This window comes from Felis catus, chromosome F1 (assembly GCF_018350175.1).
Source record: "Felis catus isolate Fca126 chromosome F1, F.catus_Fca126_mat1.0, whole genome shotgun sequence".
Lineage (NCBI taxonomy): Eukaryota > Metazoa > Chordata > Mammalia > Carnivora > Felidae > Felis > Felis catus.
This window is the reverse complement of record NC_058384.1, coordinates 51,010,095-51,026,435: the sequence shown is the minus strand read 5'-3', so window position 1 is coordinate 51,026,435 and position 16,341 is coordinate 51,010,095. Positions and strand designations below refer to the sequence as shown.

At 33.6% G+C, this 16,341-nt stretch overlaps 1 long non-coding RNA gene across 1 annotated transcript in view; it reads left to right on the top strand.

Moving 5' to 3' along the window:
- The window catches only part of LOC123382835, a 42,863-nt gene extending 37,483 nt beyond the window's left edge, over positions 1 to 5,380 (top strand). The window contains exon 3 of the long non-coding RNA XR_006591877.1: positions 5,179 to 5,380. This is a non-coding gene — a long non-coding RNA (uncharacterized LOC123382835). The remainder of the gene's footprint in view (positions 1 to 5,178) is intronic.
- The last annotated feature ends 10,961 nt before the right edge of the window (positions 5,381 to 16,341 follow it).

Genomic DNA, 16,341 nt, shown 5'->3' with positions numbered 1-16,341 from the left:
AGTTGATGATATTATAAATGTTAGGTTTGGAGTCTCATTCTATTCATGAAATGTAAGATAAATTGTATTTTGATTTTTTTTTTTACCTTTAACCTCACTGAACACAAATTAGGACTACACAAAGTTATCATGAGGTATCTTAACTATAAAATTTACTTCATGGTTTATGCTTGCAGGCTAAGGACAAGATCTGCGATTGAAGACACTAAAATCAGTGTAACATATGTGATTAACCATGTGTAGAAGTTTTCTGCCACTAAAGATAGTATGTAAACACGTTACTGATTCCACTAAAGCAATTTCCAAGTCTCATCAATGAAGCTAATCTCAAATCACATTGAGAAGACTAACATAGAAGTGATGCAAAGTAAAAGTTTACCTGGTCACTTGAAACACAAAATCCTAGAGAAAAAGAAAAATCAGCATAAAGACAATAAAAATAGAAGCAGAGAACACATTTATTTGTTTTTTTTTTTTGTTTGTTTGCAGCATTGACTAGGAAAATATTTTATGTTTAGTAATGAATGACTTAACACTAGCCAAATAAACCATTGCAATAATCAAGATTGATGGATAATCTATTTGTATTTGACAATGACGTTCACTATGGTAATAATGTTGTCTCGGCTCTCAAATTACTGTCACCTAGGTCTCTTTGGTCTCTTTAATCTATCAGTAGGCTTCTTCTATGAAAATTAATTGTGCCTATTATCTTGTGTCATTCAATGATTAGGCAAGCATTTATCGAAGCTTATCACACATGAGACAATATGCTCAACTTAAGTGAGGGCTACAAAGAGGAAAAGAATACCACTTATACCTCGAAGGGCTTATTTTGTATTGACAGAGATATGCAAACAGTAGTTTCAATGTAATGTAAGTATAATGATCAAAGCAGACACAGCATTAAGGAGTAGTAGGTAAGCTTAGCTAGTCACAGAAACTGTAGGAGAAGTAACCCAATCTGGGTCTTTAGTGACAAGAAGAACTTAGCAGTCTAAGAAAGTTGAAAATGACATTCCAGAATAAAGTAAAACAAAGCCAACCCCATAAAATCTTCAACATACATTGGGGCGCCTGGGTGGCTCAGTCGGTTGAGCCTCCAACTTCGGCTCAGGTCATGATCTGGTTTGTGAGTTCTTGTGAGTTCAAGCCCTGCCTGGGGCTCTGCGCTGAGCTCAGAGCCTGAAGCCTGCTTCAGATTCTCTCTCTGATTCTCTCTCTCTCTCTCTCTCTCTCTCTCTCTCGCCCTCTGCCCCTCCCTCACTCACACTTTGTCTCTCTCTCCAAAAATAAACATTTAAAAAAAAAAGTTAAAAATCTTCAACATACGTCATGAATGTAATCCATGAAGGCTATTTAACACAACTGAACTGTAACACCTAACTTAGGAAATGGCAACAGATGAAAGAGGGCCACTCCAGTGACCATGTTATTATTTCTCCTATGAAAATAAGCTCAGCAGCTACAGGGAGATTGGTTCTAAGAAGCTCCTTCTTCCCTTAATAAATTGACTCGTTTCTCTTGTGATAGGCAGAACCTCACCATTTTCTAGCACTTTTGTCAGCCAGACATTCAAACTCTTTATAATCACTTTTATTGTAGCATTTCTCATGCTTGTTTTGAGGAAACTGAGGTAATTTTCCTCTGAATTCTAAACTTGTCTCACATGTCAAGTCAGAATCACCGGAGGGAGATATTTTTAATGCATATTCTTGGTTTTCCTCTTGTCTTGGAAATTTTGATTTCATACATTTGAATTTGTGCCAGTTTATTTATATTTATTATAAGAATTTTATATGATTCTAATACAATTAGACAAAAGTCTAGCATCCTCTTGGTTTGTTATGTATATCTGGAAGGCACTTGATTAAGTAAGATAATTGCAAAAGTAATTGAGAGAAATTATTAAAAATATTAAAATATATTTTAATTATTCCTATTTATGTAGTTTATATATTTGATCTTCAGAATACTAAAGTTGGAAATGTGTAGAAATGAAAAAAAAAGTAAACAAAAGCATGAAAGAAAGGAATTGGGGAGAAAAGAAAGTTGATTATGGTCTGGTAAGAAGAGAATAGAAGGGAAAGGAAGTGGCTTATTTCTGCACATTTATTTGGTTATATAGAAATCATAAGTACAAGTGTTTCAAGAAAGCTAATCATACAAGTTTTCACAGCATTAGTAATAATACAGTGCCAGCATTAATTTAATAGGAAAGATCCTTGTCTCAATCCTTGTCTCAAAAAGTGCTTCCATTTTAATCTGGTAATGTTAACTACGAAGAGGCATGAAATAATCTGACTGCTGTGGTATTTGTTATTTGATCCTAAGATGTCATCAATTTGGAACCAAACAACTTTAATTAAACTGGGGAAAAGAATGCTCATATGAACTATTTAATTTTTTTTATAATGGACATTTATATTGTAGGTCAGTAAAATACACTCCTTAACAAAAATTTTTTTAATGTTTATTTATTTTTGAGAGAAAGAAAGAGACAGAACTCAAGCAGGGTAGGGGGAGAAAGAGAGAGGGAAACACAGAATCCGAAGTAGGCTCCAGGCTCTGAGCTGTCAGCACAGAGCCTGACGCGGGGCTCAATCTCACGAGCTGTGAGATCATGACCTGAGCCGAAGTCTGACGCTTAACTGACTGAACCACCCAGGTGCCCCTAAAATACACTCCTGAGTATTGATATTTCAATGTTTTAGTTGGTAAACCAAATTAAAATATATTGTTCAAATGAAAAGAAATATATACAAAATAAGGAATACAGTGGACAGTCTCATAAACTTATTAGGAGGATAGAAAGAAATACAGAGAAAGAACTTGACAGTCAATTAACCAACATTGGTCATTATCAATATTAGTATCCAAAGAAGCAATTTTCCTTTAGGTTTGAGGAATATTATTCAGAGTATAAGTCACTGGATTCTGTGATATACAATACTGATTTGTTCTTCCATTATTATGCATTTAATACACAGTAACAAATGCTTTTTAATGTAAGAAAAGAGATGCGACATGGAGAAAATGTCAGGAGAAATAAATTACAAGGAGCCAGTAGATAAAAACTAGTGAATATCCTATGTTAATGAATGGCATTGCATCAAAAAGAAAGCACAACTGTATTTTCTTTTTGTAACATTATCAGTTCATAGAAGAAAGTGATAGAAGAAAAAGGGGAAGGAAAGAGAGGACAAGGAGAATAAATCAGTCTCTCAGAGAATTAAGTTTCAAGATACACCCCAGTAAAACCTTGGATTGTGAGTAACTTGTTCTACAAGTGGTCTTCAAGATAAGCAAACACTTCTAATAAATTTTAACTTGATGAATGAATGATGTCTTACAATATGAGTAGTGATACGAAATGTCACATGAACACAACTGAGCCAATGGTTCTTCTCTCTCTCTCTCTCTCTCTCTCTCTCTCTCTCTCTCTGTCTCTCTCTCTGTGGGATTGTGGGTGATCATCTCCCATGCTCAGATACTCAGTCTTAGGCCATGGTGTTTGGCAGAAATCAGTGATTTTTCAGAATGTTGGAAGGTGTCCAAAACTTGCACTAGTGTATTTTTTGTCCCTTCAAAGCACCTATGGATAGTCCTTTGCTTTTCCAGAAAAGAGTAAGCTTAGGAATGCTTTGCTTCATTCTAGGTCATTGAATAGGTTTCTTGTTAAAACTGCACGAAAAGAAAAAGATTCCATGGAGCCAATAGATAGCAGTGATTCCATTAGTGATAGTGAAAGTCGTCCTATACAATTACCCTCCTCTCTCTTGTTTCCCTCACACTAGCCACGGAGATTTTCAAAGTTAAGTGCAAATAAAATTGTTTATTTTTCTTTATATTTTGTATTTTCTTTATGATTTTGTATTACATTATAGTATTGCAATCATTTTTATATGAATATTTGGGGGTTATGGAACAAACTATCTGATTTTCCATTATTTCTTATGGGGAAATTCGCCTTGATATACAAGTGCTTTGGATTATAAGCATGCTTCTGGAATGAATTATGCTTGTAAACCAAGGCTTTACTGAATATTTGTGAGTGCATATAAATATATACATGTGTGCAAAAATACACTGATGCATGCATTTCTGTTGTATAAATGCTTCCCTCGAACAAGCTACCATTCTTCTCACATTTGTAATGAAATTTGCTCTGTTAGAGTTTTTGAACTCTGACATTAAACTACACAAATAATAAAATAAAAATATTATACCACTCTTTTAACAACGTGTATTTACAGCTTTCCACGTAAATAGCATTACTGTAAAACTGCTTGCCTTCAAAATGTTCAGATAACATCCTCATTCCTTTAAAATTTCCCCCATTGTATCAAATACATTTTATTTGATACAATATTTTATTCAGAGCATAAACTTGCTGATATATGAGTTTTACTGGCATGTACATAGTGAAGACCACTGATGTTAATGTCATGTGAGGCTGTGAAACAGAAGAATAAAACAATAGCAGTCTTCCGGGCTTCTAAATGTTATTAGGATCATGCAAATCATGATACAAAGGTGATGGGCATGCATGTTGATATTATTTGGAAAACAGTTTTCATTTGTAGCACTATGAACAAACTGTGAAGACGTTGGTGGTCTTACGTATTATTTCCCACTGGGGTTCATATATTCACTTATGGGACAAAGGAGGAAGATGGAGAGAAAACACTACTGATCTTGCCTTTGGACGATGTAGCTAGATATATGACGTGCCCTAGAAAATGACAGTAAATGACAGTACACAAGTCACTTTTCTTTGAGGACGCAGTCTCATAAGTTCTGTTGTGTACTTTTATTCTAATTATAATTTTTTTTAAGTTTATTAATTTTTAGAGAGAGAGCATGAGCAGAGTAGGGGCAGAGAGAGAATGAGGGGAGAGAGAGAATCTCAAGCAGGCTCTGCGCTGTCACTGTGGAGCCCAATGCAGGGTTCAAACTCATGAAGGATGAAATCATGACCTGAACTAAAATCAAGAGTTGGTCTCTTAACAGACTGAGACACCCAGGAGCCCCATAAATTACTTGGTTTATAGTCAGATGTGATTAGCAAATATCACTTAACAGTTGTTGTCTTTTGTCAGGTTATAAAATTTATCTCCATCAAGGTTGTTTGTTTTTTTTTTTTTTTCTGATTTGTTTCTATTTTTATTCTTCTAGTGGGAATTTGTTTCCCGCAAATACAAGAATTTCACTACAAGAACTTAAGGATGTTCCAGGTTTATCTGATATACCAAACATGCCCATAAAATCAGAGGAAAAGAAGGGTGCACTGAATGTCATCCATCAAGGATACTGAAAAGGGTCACATTGACATATTTTATGTCCGGTTTGTGAGCAAAGATGCCGGTAAATTCTGACAGGAAGGAGCAGTACTTTTGCTAAATTGCTATAATAAATTGTTAATCTCTTTTAAAAGCTGGGAGGTGACATGGGTGGGGGGATGTGTAATCCAGAACTTTATAACTCGTGAAAATTAGCTATAAATTTAGAGTATGAAAGGAACAGCAAGAGGAGGGTGCGGTGCTTTTGTTAAAATTTTATTTTATAAACTATATGTAAGAAATACTTAATCTTCATTTATAAATACATTAAAATATTTAATTAGCATAGATCCTGATGAAGATCATCAGCAGAATCAAAGTAATTTTTAGGTAAAGTAATATATTTTAATATGTTTTTAGTTTCTTTTTCCTTTTTGTTTCAAGCCAGCTCTAAGTAGTGAAATAGGTAAGTGAATCATACAAATGTCTCATGATCAAAACTTACAAGGAATACCATTATAAAAGGTAGAATATAACTTCAATTTTGTTTCTTTCCGTATAATAGACACTTTGTAGAAAAAGAAAATATATCTGCATATATTTAAATTTTAGTTTGTAAAGTAGGGTCTAATATATCTCAACACATATTTTATTAATCATTTGTGATGTGCCAGACTGAAGGGCTGCATCTGGTTAATTGGCTATGTGTGGGTCATTAATTTACCACATATAATGAATAATAGAATTAAAGGGTATGGTATTTATAGATAAGGAAAATAAGTACTAAGGAAGTTAATTGACTTCCCTAATATCAAACTACTACCTATTCTCAGAGCAAAACATGGAACTTACGGCATAATGCCCATTTTTAAACTCAATTTCATTCTCACATTTTGAATGGCAATTTCAATAATGTAAGTATTTTTAAATTCTCTATTTTTATGTAATTCTTTAGTAATTTAAAAAGTGGTGCTATAATTTTTTTTGTTTTCCTTAGTTAAGTTTATTTTATATGTGCCTATTTTAAGTAGCGCTATAAACATTTTTATAACATCTAAAAATAGTTCTTTTTACATTTTCCTCTTTTTTTAAAAAAAATTTTTTTTTCAATGTTTATTTATTTTTGGGACAGAGAGAGACAGAGTATGAACGGGGGAGGGGCAGAGAGAGAGGGAGACACAGAATTGGAAACAGGCTCCAGGCTCTGAGCCATCAGCCCAGAGCCTGACGCCGGGCTCGAACTCATGGACCGCGAGATCGTGACCTGGCTCAAGTCGGACGCTTAACCGACTGCGCCACCCAGGTGCCCCTACATTTTCCTCTTTAACTTCACATTAGTTGCATACATAATATATAAACTTATTTTTCTGGTAAAAATTAAAAAAAACATTATGGCTATTTCTAAAGCTAATTTTTAACCTTTATTCTGTATTGTTCCTCTCCCCAAAAGCAACTCTTTCTAGTTACTATGACTGAATAACATCCAAGTCCAGAATTTAGAGGCTTGAGACAATGACTATATATATATATATATGTATATATATATATATATATATATATATATATATATATATATATTTGTCATCTGCAAATCTATAATGTTGGCAGGGCTTAGAGAGGCACTTAAAGGATGGGGCTAGAATGATCTTAATGCTGGCTTAGCATCTGATCTTCGCTTTTGCATGTGGATTGTTTCCTCACAACATGGGATCTCAGTTACAAGGTCAACTGTTCTGAAAAAGAGAAAGCCAGATAGATGCTTTATGTCTTTTTATTACGTAGCCTTGGGTATCACACAATATAACTTGTGCCACATTCTCATCATCAAGGCCGTCACAAAACTACTCTCAGTTTTGACGGTGATAAAATATAGACTTCATCTCTTACTAGATACTGGGAAAATTCTGGAAGTTCATGTGAGACCATTCATATTGCTGTGGCCATGTTTGGAAAATTCAGGCACAGTTCATCATCTGGTTACAGCAATTACATTTTCCCCCATACAAAATACAGTGATCCTTCTTTCAAACCCCCCAAATTCACACCCCATTATGGCATCAGTCTCAGGTTCGAGGACCAAGATCTCACCACCTAGATTATTCTACATTTATATGAGGCACATTGGATGTAATTCATTAAGTAGAGATCCTTCAGTATATGTTTTCCCAATCTGAAAACCTGTGAACAAAGATATGTGAAATGCTTTACACACGCCCAACATACAGAAGTGAAACAGGCATAGGATAAGCCTTACAGATCCCTTCATTTAAAAAAAGAAGTAACAAGAGGTATGCATAGATTACTGGTTCATACCCATTCTGAAATGTTGGCAGGCATATATTGGCTTCATTCTACTTTTAGGGAAAATTCATAGCCTTAAGTCTATTTGTTGCAGTCTTTTCCATCTTAAGAAATGAAAATTTCATCTTCACTTACTCAGGCCAAGAATCTCTGGCCAAGAATCTCTAACTTTTCTTCTCTCTTGCTTTCAGCCACTGAATTGCATATTTGAAAGTTGCTAAGAGAGTAGGTCTTAAAAGTCCTCATTACAAAGGGCGCCTCGGGGACTCAGTCCTTAAGAATCTGACTTCGGCTCAGGTCATGATATGCTGGTTCCTGAGTTTGTGTCCAGGATCAGGTGAGCTCGTGCTCAGCTTCAGGTGAACATGAGTCCTACTCCAGGTGAGCCACTCTTCTCTCTCTTTCTCTCTCCCCACCCTCCCTGCCCCTTGCTCACTTGTGCCCTCTCTCTCAAAAAGAAGAAAAAAAAAAAAGTTCTCATTACAAGAAAAAAAGAAAAGAGAAAAAATGGTGTAAATATGTATGGTTACACGTGTTAACTAGACTTACTATGGTGATCATTTCACAATACATGCATACATTGAATCAATACGTTGTACACCTGAAAATAATGTAACTATCACGCATATCAACTATAAATCAATAACAATGAATAAATAAAATGTTTGCTGTCATTGTTTGAATAGAAAAGAGACTATGTTAACTGATATTTCTTTATGTTTCTACATATTTTTATCACAATTTAGGCAAATACATATAATGTAGCTGTGATTGGGCAGGTACAAAAAGTTTATTTTTTTGTCTATATTAGGAAATTTATTATACTTTATGAGTTATGCCCTAAACTTTTGATACAAAGTTTTTAGAAATATTTGAAGGAAATTTTTCTTTGATAGAATCTAGATCACAAAGAATCTAATCTACCCGTAATGTGGCTTCATCTTTAGGTTTAGATAATTAGGAGTAATTTCAATATAATACAAATTAAATAAAGCCATTTATATCATATTTAAGTGTCAAAGTAGTAAATATTCCACTTTGATTAATTTTCTGACAAGTAATACAGTATTTCCCACAAATAGATATTATTCATGGATCTTACTTTATTAAACTTCATTCTGGGGAAGTAAGTTTTGAAATAGAGAATTGATTTTAAAAATTAGGCAGTGGAGGGGTGCCTGGGTGGCTCAGTCAGTTAAGCATCAGACTCCTGGCTTCAGCTCAGGTCTTGACCTCATCGTTGGTGAGATGGAGCCCCTCCCAATATGGGTCTCTGCGCTGACAGCACAGAGCCTGCTTGGGATTCTCTCTCTCCCTCTGTGTCTGCCCCTCCCTCTCTCTCTCTCAAAATAAATAAACATTTTTTAAAAAATCATGCAGTGGAAATAATTGTTATGAAAGTAATGTATTCCCAAATGTACTAGATAATTCTTTATAAAAAAATTCTGTTAGCTTTCATCAATTTTCCTTAATGTAGTGGATTAAAACTTAAGAAATTGATTTGATGTAATTATAGATATTATCTGGCATGTTATTAACACTCACATAAGACTTTATAATTTTTAGCTATGTCATGAGCAATTTTTTAGACCAGAGTCTAAACAAACCATAAATTGTCACATTTTGTTCTTTCAAAAAGAAAAAGGTATTTAAACTTGAAAAGCAAGAGCTCTGGAGGTCTCTCTATTCTTAAATTGTTCTTTGGGAGAAGAAACCCTGCTGCTCTAACCTTAGCTAGGTAAGCAGAGGGACAGGCCCTCCAAAGCAGTTGATTTATGGCTAGGAGGTGGTCTTATCATTCTCTTGTATAAATTATATTATAAAAGGACCCTATCATAGAGAGTGAGTATTTAAAAAAAAAATCAAAACATAAAGGTGTTTACATCTCAAGCAGACAGGAAATAAGCTGGATGACAGACACCGTGATGTAGAAGTGGAGAGGAGAAAGTTAGCTGAAGCATGCCTCATCAGAGCCCACAGAATAAACAGAAGTGTAAAATGAACTTTGAAGGGATTGAGGGCTGAATCAACTTAATTGTGGAATGCTTAGGCAGACAAATACATATTTGTGACTGGAGGTTTGTGAGAACTACATTTTTTTCGCCAATAACCTTCAAGTTCCTGAGAAACAGGAGAGCGCTTTATGTTCAGCTAGGTAGTGATTAAAACTATTTCAAGTGAGAACGTTTTCTGTCCTTTTAGTTTCGTACATATCCTTAGAGCAATCATAAAATTAAAGTCATCTGAGGATGTGTCTGTTCACCACAACCCCAAAACTTCCAAGTCATTTAGCCAGCCACTTAGTTAATTATCATTAGAGTGTTTACAGAAGTTCACTTATTTGGGACCCTTGCCATGTCCAATTTGGACCTAAAGCAGGCTACAAAAATGGCCATGATGTCAGGTCACTAATCATAATTTCTAAGATCAGTAGACTATATTCCTTATATTTACTACCTAAGGGAGGCTCTGAACTAGAAGATTGCTGCAAAATGTAGCAGATGAATGCCTGAGCACCGCCAGGAGTCAGCCAGTGTTAATACCCAATCTTTTCTGTGTTCTGTAGTTGTTTTAGAATTAAAGGAAAGTATACTCAAATTGTTTTTAATTCAGATGTTGAAGGATATGTCTTTTAGCTTGGAAAGAGGCACTTTAGAAAATTCTTAGAGAAAGGACTTGTATTTATGTTTCTGTAACAACAATAGCAACCACACTAACACAGCTGCTCCTTTGAGCTATTACCTTTTGCCAACCTCTCTGCACTCTGTGCCAAGGGCTTTATCAACATTGTCTTACTTAATCTACACAAACATCTTTGAAGTTAGGCATTATTGCCGATATTTTACAGATGATAAATCTGAAACTTAGAGCAGTTAAATAGTGTGTTCAGTGTAATACAATTATTAAATGGCAGGACTATCATTGAGCCCAGACTGGTTTGACCTCCAAGCTCATGCTCTTAGCCACCTCATTATCCTGGCTTCATGCTTTGTAAAGCATGATATGATATGATGTATGCGTTACTACAGTTGACTAATTCAAAATTATATGAAGTAGGTCTTCCTAGTGTTATCAGCATCTTCCAGATAATAAAATCAAGATATAGAGATTACACTAAAACCACAAGATTATTTATTGAACCATATCAAAGAGTTTAAGGAAAACTTTTAAGTTATCGGATCTTCTATTAGCTTTATATGATTTTTTAATGATTTTTTTTATCTACTAAGATATATTTTAAGTTAAAAAATGAATGACAGCTCAAAAGTTTGGAGAAGTAAAGTGGTAGGGCTTATGTTCTGACTTTGGTTAAAAAGAGTAATTGGGAAGCTTCAGTGAATTGTTTGATCTTGTAGATACCAACGATTTTAGCCTAGATGCATGTTGTCCAATATATACATGTCACCAGCCACATTGGTTTTTACACTTACATTTAAATTAATGATAATTAAATAATATTAAAATTATGTTTCTCTGTCACACTAGTCATATTTCAGGTTCTCGGAGTCATATGTAGGTAGTAGTTAGCATGTTTCGCAGTATACATGAACATTTCCAGCATTAGAAAAAGTTGTATCAGAAGGTGCTTGTCTAGACATTTAAGCATAGCTAGAAATGCCAAATTGGGTTAAGATGTTATCAAAAGCTAATCCTCACACTTGCTGTTAGACAAATACATGTAATCAATGCCATGGTGATATGAAAATTGAGAACAAAATGCATGCTCTTGATGTAGGGGGAAAAACAGTTGAATCAATGATTACCAACAAAGAATCAACATTTTTTTTTTAATTTATTGATCTGAATCTTAGTTTTGACTAAAAATAAAGAATCTGTTTATTAAAATATTTAAATGATCATGTTACATACATTATGCAAAATGTATGTTTGCAGGTAGAAAAATATAATAGCATTCACTTAAGAGTGTTTATGGTGTTCCAAAATCATAATATCAATTGATGTGTATACAATATATCATTTAATCTTTATATGTTTGTATGTTATATGTTAATAAATAAATAAATAGTAAGCCTTAGGAAAATCTCCAATGTTGCACTTAATAACTAGAATCAGGAAATTAGACTCGTAACCTAAATATCCTAAATGTACTCTGAGCTACCAGAGTATATTTAATCTAAAGGGAAACTGAAAGACAAAAGAAAAATAAAATATTGCTGGGTAAGTTTTGACATAGCTATATAACCCAGCTAACTCATATAAAATTATTTTCAAAATTAATAAATGTAAAGAATTAATGATTAACACCTGGAAAAAAACCAATGCCTGGTAAATGAATTAAAAATTTAGCCCTTTGGAATTTACTAAATCACTAGCTCAATTAATGGACAAACATTGACACAGCTTCACAACATCAAAAGCAAAAATGGAAGCATAAAGACAGACACAAAAGAAGTTAGAAAATCACAATGTTATAGTTTAATTCTAAATAAATCAGAAAATCTGGATGGACGATTTTCCAAAAAAACATATATATGACTATTGAAGCCATATAAAAAAAATGTTGCAAAGTCTCCACACTTCTGCACAAAAGTTAAGAGAGATTCAAAGTGAAATTTTTACTTCAATAAAAAAAAGAGATAATTTGAAGTCTATTTTTACTGTTCTAGGAAAGTTTCCAGAGTCTTTAATCAAGTCAGCATAAAACAAATACCAAAATCTGTCAGAAAACACCTAAGAAAATAAGAGCCTTGTTAAGAAAATAAAATGCTTCAAAATACAGTTTTGCCTCAATATATCAATATAATATCTTACATAAATATTAGCAAATATAATCTAATAAAATAAATAGTACAGAAAAATATTAAGCATGAGCTAATGAAGTTTCTTCCAAGAATGCAAATGGTTGAATATTTAGAAATACAATAATATAACTTACATATTAACTAAGACAAGATGCATTATGATGTCACTAGAATATAAATGGAGGTTTATCTTAATAAAAAAGAGCAGGCAGAGTATTCTTTCACATAATATGTATATATATATATATATATATATATATATACACACATCTATATTTATATAGTTATATTTTACTTTATATCAATATGTGTGTGTGTCAAACCAGTAACCATCGTTCTTTTTTTTTTTTTTAATTTTTTTTTCAACATTTATTTATTTTTGGGACAGAGAGAGACAGAGCATGAACGGGGGAGGGGCAGAGAGAGAGGGAGATACAGAATCGGAAACAGGCTCCAGGCTCTGAGCCATCAGCCCAGAGCCCGACGCGGGGCTCGAACTCACGGACCGCGAGATTGTGACCTGGCTGAAGTCGGACGCTTAACCGACTGCGCCACCCAGGCGCCCCTAGTAACCATCGTTCTTAATGTTGAAAGATACTCTACAATTTTATTAGGTGGAGAAGAAGGAATGATATGGCAGATTTGTATGGTTGGCAAATATTGTTCCCCCTTCTCGCCCAGCCCCTGCCTACCCACTTGATCAAATAATTTGCTGATCTGATACGATCATTTGGAATGATATGGGAGGGAAATGACTGTGCCATTTCCAAGTAGAATATAGTCTTAGAATTATCCAACAGCTCTTTTATTGTAACTTTCCTTTTACCATGAGAACTGTTTTACCAGAGAAGGGTTAATCCTCTAGCACTGGGCCTAGGATAAAGCAGATATAGAGAGGATTTTCAGCTAAGCTGGGATGAAATGAATATCAGAAGAAAGCATATAAGCCACTGAAGATTTCTCATTTGTTACCACAGCATAATTTAATCTAAATTGATTGATATGAGTGTCTAATACCACTGTTTTGACATGGTTCTCAAAGTTGTGGACACTGTGATTAGATAAAGGAAGAAATTAGAGAAATGAGATATAAATGTAAAAATAAAGGAGACAATGGTTTCATTTTTTGCAAAAAATATGTGTTGAAAAATTAACCAAAAAATAGTAAAAATGAAAATATTTTAGAAACAATTATGGAATTCAGAAATGTAGCTGCATAAAAACTTACGGCATTTAAAAATAAAACATAAGAAATTAAGCTTCACTTCTTTCACTAGGGCCCACTTAGACACATTTTTCAGGGAGTAGAGAAAGGGTAATCAAAGCACTATGACACCACAGGGATGTGACTTTTTTTCTCATTGGAATAAAACAGTTGGCAATTTCTATACTTCTCTGACAATCCCACAAGCTCTATGACCACGTTTTCCAAGATTTTACATTTGCTTCACGTATGACTTTAAAGTTTCGGTTAAAATAAAATCACTAACTATTCAATATTTTTTCTTATTGATATTTACTGCTGTCAATAAAGAATAGAGATTAACTTTGGAGGAGAACATGTCAAATAAAGGGATGTAAGACTGAGTCCCAATACTGCCAATCATCTCTGTTCCAGGCAGGATAAATCAGCTATTTTGTGACAGTAAAATCTTCTATGCCCTCCCTACCACAAGTGAGAAGCACAGAACTACTTAGAGACATAGAGAAATGTAAAGAAGAGAGAAAAAAAAATATATATCATCCTCAGGGGTTTGAGTCACATGAGCAGTGTGTCAAATACAATATGAAAAATAATCAAATGTTGCTTACATTGTTTGCAGAAAAAATTATACAGAGAAAACACAATAACTATTTTAGTATCATTTTTCAAATACCTGAAAACACTTCAGTTTTAAAAAGGTTGAAATATATAATTAAGATTTGGTAAATGAAAGGAAGTGTTGATTCATGTTGGCAAGCATTTAAAATATTATAATTGTAAGATGTCAAATTATTATAAAACTCTTCCAATGGAAGTATTTAGGATAAATCAGGGATAATCAGAGGTCTAATAAATGAATCAAATCCTACTTTAGACCACAAATACATGTGGAAATTTAGTGGACAAAGTTTACTAAAGTAAAATGAACTTTTTAAGTTGTAGAGAAATATTTAGGATATAATCTTAATTAACAGAAAAAAAATGCACACACTTCAAAGTTAATAGAAAATTCCTGGACAGGTACAAATGGAACCATAACAAAGGCATTAGCAGAGAATGGATGGTCATACGGAGGATATAAGACTTGTCTTTTTAATCTATCTGGAATATTTTACTTTTTTTTTTAAACGTTTATTTATTTATGAGACAGAGAGAGACAGAGCATGAACGGGGGAGGGTCAGAGAGAGAGAGAGGGAGACACAGAACCTGAAACAGGCTCCAGGCTCTGAGCTGTCAGCACAGAGCCTGATGCAGGGCTTGAACTCACGAACCGCGAGATCATGACCTGAGCCGAAGTCGGACGCTTAACCGACTGAGCCACCCAGACGCCCCTGGAATATTTTACTTTTCAAAGATTAATAATAATACGTAAAAGTAACATCCGTCCCTCAAAATAAAAATTAACATTTTAAAAACTTTGACAAATTGTAGAAATTTTGATATTACTCTCATTTATTTAGATTTTTGAGCATTTTTTCAAAGAATATTAGATTGTAAACATTGCATTTAATTTTCTAAATGTTTATTTTTTATTTTTATTAACTTTTATTTATTATTGAGAGACAGAGAGAGACAGAACATGAGCATGGGAGGGGCAGAGAGAGGGGGAGACACAGAATCTGAAGCAGGCTCCAGGTTCTGAGCCATCAGCACAGAGCCTGAAGCCAGCCTTGAACCCACCAACCGCAAGCTCATGACGTGAGCTGAAGTCTGAAGCTTAACCAACTGAGCCACCCAGGTGCCCCTCATTTTTTAAATGTATTTATGATCCATTTGATCTATTTAATAGTTGAGTGGTAAGACTATTCTCATAAAAAAAAGAAACTTTGAAAATATTTTTACATCAATAATTCTGAAATAAAATTTATTAACATAAGAAATATTGGAAACCTTTAAATTATTGCAAATATTAATAATACCAAGTAAGAGCAGACATATCATAGTCAATGATATTGATTTCTTAGTTGCTATTTTCTGTTGATTTATGACTCATTTATCTATATTTATATTTTCATCTTGTTTAAATATAGAGGAATAGTTTATATTCTTTAAAAGTGATTTTTACTTTTACTATTTCTTAAGAAAAAGATTTTTCTCTAGGGAGGTCATAAATCAGCAAAGAATTGCATCATAGAAATGCACAAATAAATGTTGATTTCTACAGAAGTTCATGAGAGGGTCCTGCACCTCTACCAAAATCATCTACAATATGAAGAGTTAATAATATGCAAAAAAAAGACCACCATGAATCTGAATGCAAAAAAGCAAATTAAATGAATGTATGTAATATAATTCTAATAAAAATATGAATGTATCTACCTTAAATGCTACTTAATCCTTAACATAAAATATATATGACTTCCTGGGACTCTCAAAGAGTTCCCGTGATTTCTCCAAATTTCTAGAAAAGGCCAGTGTATACATTGTGAATCCAATTAAAAGGCAGAATTTCCATTTCAGAAATGACTGATCTGTATATTTTGTCCTTGTTGACCACCAATTTGACCAAGATGTAAAATAGTCTTTTTTCTTAATTATCTAAATAAGGTAATTAATCTGTTAATTCGTAAGAGCACAAGACATTTTCCTATAGAACATTTTACTAAACAAAATGAAGGCAGTTACATAGAAAATGCAAGGTAAGAAAATACTTTCCTACGTTAGATTTTTCTGCTATATAAAGCCTAAACTATTAGTTCCACAACTCAAGTTTCAGCTTTCTGCAAAGTTGTGCTTTTTTTCTCCTCTCCATTCATATGTTGATTTTATCCTTTCTGTTTGCTCTTGGGG